Genomic DNA, 8,488 nt, shown 5'->3' on the forward strand with positions numbered 1-8,488 from the left:
GAGAGTAGAAATGAATTAGCGATATTTATCTAAGTACTTTTTATGTATATATATATTTTTTAATCATAGCTATATTGATAACCATGGGCTGGCAGTTATCTAAGGTGAGGTGACGTTTATCTAATTTAAATTGCTAATTCGTGGGATCAAATTTTACTAAGAGTCAGTTATTAATTTATAAAACTGCTTTGGATTCTGCACCTAGAAATGAAGGTGCTTTTCCACCTCTACCCCTCCCACTTTCATTTCTTCGTTTCTAGGAATTGTGTGAAAAGGGTATTTTGGTAAGCTCATAAACAACTGAATTTGAAAAGCAGAACACAATTCAATTTATTTTGTCCTGATTTGAGATTCAATTACGTGTGGGCCCATCCCTACCAAATCAAACCAAGAATTATTTCTCCTTAACCTATCTCTAACACACAGTAAATAAATTAAGATATGTGTATATAAATATTGTACTCCATACAAAATGTTAAATTAAATATAGATACTAAGTATCCAATTAAACAGATACTACTAATCATCCAACAAAAAGCTTACGGTTAATTTTAGAGTTAGTTATGATCCGAAGCTTTCTTTGAAAATTTAGTCTATAATTAATTATGGATCCTACATACTTTTTTACACTAAGCAATATTCACATTCTACCATTCATTCCTTTAACTATTGATAAATTTCACTTTTAACCTTGTTTATTTATTTCTTATAATTACTTTTATTGTTGAATTAAAAAACTTGATCTAATTAATCATAAATTGCAATTAATGTAATAGTAAAATTCATAGATGAATAGCATAATAAAACATAGAGTTTATGTTTCCACCTCTACCCCTCCCACTTTCATTTCTCCTAACCCCCACTTTCTCATAATGAAAAGGGTATTTTGGTAAGCTCATAAACAACTGAATTTGAAAAGCAGTGTGAACACGAATCAAAATTTTTTTTGTCCAGATTTGAGATTCAATTACGTGTGGGCCCATCCCTACCAAATCTAACCAAGAATTATTTCTCGTTAACCCATCTCTAACACACAGTAAATCAAACTAAGATATACATATACCACTTCCCCATATCATTCATAGATGAATAGAAATTTTGGTTTCATATCATTCTTAAAATGGGCATTTGCTAAATTTTGGTATCAGGAGTCATATATTATCTGAATCTATCCTTGTTTCCTGGTATGGAAATGTGGAAAGAGCATATAATAAGTGGTGATGGGTTGAAGGTTTGTAAGAAGTTGCATTGCAATGGGTTTTCGAGGTAATGAATAATTTAGTATATAAAAAATATTTTGATGTTGGTTGATATTTTGAAATTTTGATGGCAGGAAACACCACATCGGAGTTATTTCAGCTCCATGTTGGGTCAGGTCATGGGAAAGAAAAGAAAACCATGCAGAAGTTCGAGTGTGAAAGTGAAGAGAGCAAGGAAGTATCTCTTAGAGAGATAGCTAGCAGTGGACGATCAATACTGGAAGGACAAGCTTCCAAGGGGCAGAACGAGAGTTTTGATGCTGAGGCTCTGATACTGGTGCGCACTCTGAAGGAGGTAAAGGAGCGAAAAGGTTCAGGTCATGTCGAATATCAGTGATCGCTTGGCTGATGCTGCCGAGGAGGCGGATAAAATTTTGAACGGGTTGAAAGATAAGAAAAGGGAGGTCTTCTATTTTACTAGGGCTAAAAATCATCTCTGCTATACAGCTTTAGCTCTTATTGTTATGTGGTTGTTGACTGAGCTCTACGATATAAAAAAAATTGTCGGAACTCCAACCTTCAAATTTGCATTTTTACCCCTAAGCAGTCTGCAGCAATGACCCCCATTGCTGTTTTATCAGCTTGCATCTTTTCCGTGGAACGATCCATAGGGAAGGAATTAGGCAAGCTGGAGCTCCAAATCGAGACGGTCAAGTCGATGAAGAAGATAGCGTTGATCACCAGATCACTTGTAGACGTCTATCGATGCTCTAAAGAACACACCGCCTCTGCACTCCCGCCCAGCGCCTCTCCACTCCTCCCCCAGTCCGGCACTGCCAGCGCCTCTCCACTCCTATTCGGACTGAGCCTCCCCCAGTCCGGCACCGCCAGCGCCTCTCCACTCCTATACGGACAGAGCCTCTCCCAGTCCGGCACCGCCAGCGCCTCTCCATGACAGATCCGGATATCTATATTAAGTATGTTTAAGACTTTTAGTTATACATATCTATTTTGGTAAATGTCTCCTATCTCCGTCCGGGTTGGTGCTACCGCTACGGTTATCTATTTGGTAAATGTGTGTAATGTTGTGGCGTTTATCTAATACTCCTACTATTGTGTTTTAAAAATTTGTGTGTAATGTTGTGACGTTTATTATAATATGTGTATTGCCTTGATATCATGAAAACTCTCAATATCTACAACACTTCTGTGAATTTCTGATATACATCATTTTAATTTTCAATTAAAGATATCATTATTTAAATTCTTACCATTATCAACATATAATGCCAAAATTTTAGTGAAATAAATGTACATCAACTATAGATCATCATTTCAGCTTTTTACCGATGAAAACCAGATTAATATAATTGAGAGAAGAAAACTATGCTTCTAATTGTAAAAGTGATTGAGAGAATGAATATCTTAGTCATGAAAGACAAGATATATAGAGTTACAGTACGTCTAATCGAATTCCTAGAATGCATAAAGCTTTTATAACAGTTGATTTACAATTATGGATAATTTTCTAGAATGCATAAAGCTTTTATAACAGTTGATTTACAATTATGGATAATAATGGTGCAACTATAGATATTGCTTCAGCTCTTCATTTTCTTTCAATTATTGACAAGTACAGACTCTTGATCTTTTATATCCTCATGCTTTTGAATTTCATCAACACTTGTGATCTTTTGATCCATTGAGCTTGTAACGCTAACATTTACCATGAAATTTGAATCTAGTGGAAAAATAGTAAGCATAAATCAAATTACGCCCAAATTAAATCCAATTAAGGTGCTACGTCGAAATATTCAAAACGGCATCGTCTCGTCTAGCGTAACATGTCAAAATGTCTAACTAGATCATCAAAAAATTCATAAAAATTCTAATTACAGACACAAAAAAAAAATCCACCTGCTTGGTATCATTTTGACGTGTTAACTTGTCACTTTAATTTTCCTAATTTTGCCATTCAAAATTGTCATAGGGCGTGACATGTAGCTAGGATTTAATTTTGTCTAAATTGTGTGCAATATGTTATACTATGTGTGTGTATGTGCACATAATGTGCATGGTATATTGTATGTATGCGGTGTGTATATTGTGTGTTCCAGAGGCAAATCCTAACACTGTTAGGGCATGGAGGCCATGGGATTCCCACCAATTTTAAGTTAGTAAGTATATTAATATTAATATACTAGTAGGGGGAGTGATCAATAGCTAACTCATCATTTAATTGCTAAACTACAACTAGTTTAAGGTCATAGAATTTTAGAAAACATGTGGTCTACAATTTGCCACGTGTAATTTTCGTTTTTATTAATTAAATCAAAAAAGATAAAAAAAACTCCAAATAAAGATTTTGGATGAAAATGTCAATATAGTGTTTCGAAAATATCAACACAATGCTTTGAGAATGTCAACACAGTGCTTTAAGAATGTTAACCCATTGCTTATATTGACATTCTACATGTATTATATTGACATATTTTATATAGTATGTTGACATTTCTGCTTGTACGAAAAAATTAAAAAATTTTGAATTTTTTTTTCAAATTTTGACGTCGGAACATATGCCATGTAGGATATCGTTGGAATCCTTATGAAATTATCTTTAATTTGATATATGTTATATGAATTTAAAGTTTTGGAATTTCTTTTAAAAGTTAGTTATAAATAAACCTATAGTTAATTGACATTAATATCTATATTGATATTTTTTGGAATTAATTATATGGCCTTATTGACGTTTTTCGTTGATTATACTGATATTTAGGGATTAATGATCTTTAATTTAAATATTTAATGACTATTACTTAGTTGTAGTTATCCATTAAGTTATGAGATAACAATATAACACTCCCCTACTAGTAGAACTACTATATATGTCTCGCATTTATATAAAGTAATTGTGGGGGACGTTCATGCATTAAGTTACGAGTTCATGCATTTATAAATTAACCTTTAGATCAAAATGTCACTTGTCAATAATTATTCATTCTTATTTCTTTTCTTTTTAATTCATAATTGAGTGTCACTTGTCCATATATTGCAATTTTGACACCACAATGTATGTGTTTGGCTTCATTACCTTCTTTTGCAATTTTGACCGGTATACATGTGAGGTTAATTGCGGGGAGGGGAGTGATCAATTGATAACTAATTAGCAATTTCAAATTAAGACTAAATCTTAGCTATTAGATTAGAAGATCTAGTGGTTAAAATAATGCTACGTGGATTATATTTCTAATTAAGAAAATTAATAAATAAAATTAGGGGTATTAATGTCAATTCTCTCTCATTTAAATCATCTTAAAACTTTAAATTTACGTAACTCTCTCGATTTAAATTATTTTTTCGCAAAAAATATATCAAATTAAAGATAATTTTATATGGATTCCAACGATATCTCAATTGCATATGTTCCGACGACGTTCGGATGATGAAATTTGATAGTATTTTTTATTTTAGTTTTCGTAAATGTTGATAACCAGATTTTTATCAACAAATACATAAAAAAATCTCAATAAAACCATGTAAAAATCTCAATAAATATTTGTTGATATTTTGTTATACTAATGTTGATATTCTTATATCATGAGAAATGTTCTGCTGCGCTTCTTAAATGAGCGACGGGTGAGCGACACTACCACGTCACCAATTTTCTTCCGTTTTTAACTCCCATTCACCCCTCTTTCTTCCTATTGATTTTATTTACTTAGCATTTTTTTTAGTTTTTCACTTTTCCTTTTTTCTCTATCTACTGCACTTTTCTTTCATTTCAATCAGTTTTAATTTAGTTTCTCTCTCGTAAATGATGAGTGATTGATTCTTCTTTTTTTCCTCCTGCTCTTTCTAATTTTTGCAGAATCTCTATTTCATTTTTTTTTGTCTCCGCTTGTTTTCTATATCAGACCACGCAAGATTTTGTCATTTCTCAATTCTAGATTTCTCTATCTCTATTTCCTTTAAAATAATTGAAGAGAAAATTGCAGAGAAAGAGAGAGGGGAGTTGAGATAATTGACAACTCACTTGAATAAAAAAAAATTGGAGTTGCCAATCGAGAAGACATGAATTGGGGAAGAAATTAATAGATTTTGGGAAAACAATAGAGTGTTGAGATTTGCAATGAGATGGAAAGAACTATAAAGAGTCGACAATAATCCATTTTTCAGAGAGATTATTTCGGATTCTTAGTTGCAAAACTAGAGGCAGAGTCGCCGAGGGAGGGAGAGAGGAGAGCGAGTGTGTAAAGAAAACGAAGAAGAAAATGATGAGAGACCGAAATTGAAGAGAGAGAGATAAAAGTATACAACTTAATTGGTGACGTGGCTGCGTCGCTCACCCGTAGCTTATTTTAGGAGTGCAGCGGAACATTTCTCCTTATATCATATTGTTGATATTTGTAATACACTATGTTGATATAAAAAAACGTTCACGAAAATTATCATATGATAACATAATGACGATATTACTCTTTTGTTGATATTTTATCTACTATTTATTGAGATTCGTAAGATTTAATCTCATCCACTCAATTTAAAATCTAAGGGTGGAGATTTGGTCTTGATTTTAGATTAGGATGCTATAAGTATTAGAATAGGACCCGGTTAATCATAATTAAATGTCACTTGACCATAATTTATGTTTATTGGTAATTTATCTTTACCTTAGAGCACTCCCAATGGGGGTGGCGAAAATCCGGCGAAAAATCGCCGAACATCGCCGGATTATCGCCGGCCGTTGTGGTGAATTCGGCGATAATTCGGCGATAAATCTACCGATTTATCGCCAACTCCCTTATTATCGCCGATTTATCGCCGAATCATCGCCGCCCACTGTGGGCGCGATTCGGCGATAAATCGGCGATAATTTTTTTTTTATATTTTTTTTTAAATCTTTATTTTTTAAATCTTTGTTTTTATGGTTTTTATTTGTAGTTTTTTTTAAATCTTTGTTTTTTAAATCTTTGTTTTTATGGTTTTTATTTGTAGTTTTTTTTAAATCTTTGTTTTTTAAATCTTTGTTTTTTAAATCTTTGTTTTTATGGTTTTTATTTGTAGTTTTTTTTAAATCTTTGTTTTTTAAATCTTTGTTTTTTATGGTTTTTATTTGTAGTTTTTTTTAAATATTTGTTTTTTATGGTTTTTATTTGTAGTTTATTTTTTCTCGTTGTATTATATTTTCCAATGATTAATACAACGATGAATTGTTCATTATAAATCTATTTATTAAACACATTTGTAGGGAAAATTAAACAATATTAAAAATGATGATGTAAAAATGAAATGTTGAGTTAGGGAGAAATAAGGGAGAAATAAGGGAGAAACCATTGGAGTAGTTGGCTAAAAGTTGGCTAAAAACTGGAGATAAATTTTGGTGCTGATGTGGCGCTGATGTGGCAGGAGTTAGGGAGAAATAAGGGAGAAATAAGGGAGACCATTGGGAGTGCTCTTATGCAATTTTATAACTTTTCTATTTACTACAAAATTTATGTGTTTTAATTCATAATTGTCCATAATTTATGTTTATGTTTATGTTTATATTTATCTTTATCTTTATCTTTATCTTATTCATACTTATTTCTTTTTCTATTTACACCACAATTGATGTGTGTTAATTCATAATCGAGCGTCACTTGTCCCTAATTTATGTTTATTGCAATTTTGACACCACGATTTATATGTTTGTCTCTTTACCTTAATTACTTTGCAATTTTGACCCGTACGTACACATGTGGGCGGTTAAATAATACTCCCTCCGTCCCGCTTTAGGAGTCCCGGTTGAGTCGGACACATGTTTTAAGAAAAAAGTGTTTGAGGGTGTAATAAATAAATATTATAGTGGATGTTGGGATAAACTCGTCGCCCCTTTTCAACGAGCAGTGTTAGGGTATCGGTCCGGCCGTCAGTTTTGTGGCCAACGACAACCGGCATGATATGGGCTACTACTTGGCGGATGGGATATACCCTTTGTGAAGACGATCAGATGCACAAATGATGACAGGAAGGCCTAATTTGCGGAACGACAGGAGTCGGCGCGCAAGGACGTGGAGCGCACATTTGGTGTGCTCCAGTCTCGATGGGCGGCAATTAGGGGTCCAACGCGATTGTGGCATGTCAACTGCATTGCTGATATAATGTATGCCTGCATTATCATACACAACATGATCGTCGAAGATGAAGGTGTACAACTGACTAATTGGGCCAATGACGATGAAGCCGGTCCAAGCCATGACGTGACCACCTCCAACGTACGAAGGGGGGTACCTCACGATGAAGCCGGCCGCCTCCAGGCACATGCCGACATGCGTCAAGTGGATACTCATATTCAACTCCAAAAGGATTTAATTGAAGAGTTGTGGGCATGAAAGACTGCACGACGATAGTGTTTTTCTTTATTATGTGATTTTTTTAATGAATGAACTTTTTTTACATGAAATTAATGAAATTTTCCCGTATATGTCTCGTAAATTTAATTCCGTAATTTATCGTAAATTTAATTCCGTAAATTTCGTTGTTTTTGAATTATTTTTATTGTGGCTAGCCTATTTGCTTAAAATGATGATGTGGCAAGTGGAATTTTAATGCTGATGACGTGGCAGGGAGAGAGAGTAGCTAGCCTGTGGCTAGCCTAAAGCCATTAGAGCATCTCCAATGCCGGCTAGCCGGTCGGCTAGCCGAACCATTGGAGCAGGCGAGCGAGAAATCGGCGAAATTTTCGGCGTGGGCTGGCCGATTGCGTGGCGCTGGCCGATGCGCTGGCCGCCATTGTGGCGGCCCGATCGGCCAACGATCGGCCAGCGCCGAATTTTGATTTTGATTTTTTTTAAAAAACCTCTATAAACGCTATTTTAGTTTCATTTTCATTTGCACCACTTGTTTTAACGAGTTTTCTCTCTCTCTAACTTTCTGTACAAGAGCATCATCGAGCGTGGATCACAACAACGAGTCCAGTCCAGCGACGAGTGGATCTCAGACTCCCACGGTACCCGTGGGATCTGGATGGGGCCAGATGGGCGGGCAGATGGGCCCAGGGTTTAACGTCCCTTGGAATCAGCTGATGGGGATGATGGCCGGAGCGCCAGGGGGTGGGAACATGCCGTGGGGTATGCCGAGCGGCGGACAGGCCAGCGGCGGGCAGGGGTGGGGAGGTATGCCCCCGATGCAGCAGCAAATGATGGGTATGCATCCCGGGATGCAGGAGTCACCGGGGGGGACACGGTCTATCGTCCCTCTTTGGATTTTTTGACGGCTTCGTCTCACACGTCGACCCCAGTGGAGAC

At 35.2% G+C, this 8,488-nt stretch overlaps 1 long non-coding RNA gene across 1 annotated transcript; it reads left to right on the top strand.

Moving 5' to 3' along the window:
• The first annotated feature begins 1,060 nt into the window (after positions 1-1,060).
• Positions 1,061-2,326, top strand: LOC148926539 (uncharacterized). Its single transcript, XR_016130530.1, has 2 exons — positions 1,061-1,266; positions 1,334-2,326. It is a non-coding gene; the product is annotated as an uncharacterized LOC148926539 (long non-coding RNA).
• Positions 2,327-8,488: the final 6,162 nt, after the last annotated feature.

This window comes from Salvia hispanica, chromosome 5, assembly GCF_029641045.1.
Source record: "Salvia hispanica isolate PSC_SH4W2 chromosome 5, Shi_PSC_v1, whole genome shotgun sequence".
Lineage (NCBI taxonomy): Eukaryota > Viridiplantae > Streptophyta > Magnoliopsida > Lamiales > Lamiaceae > Salvia > Salvia hispanica.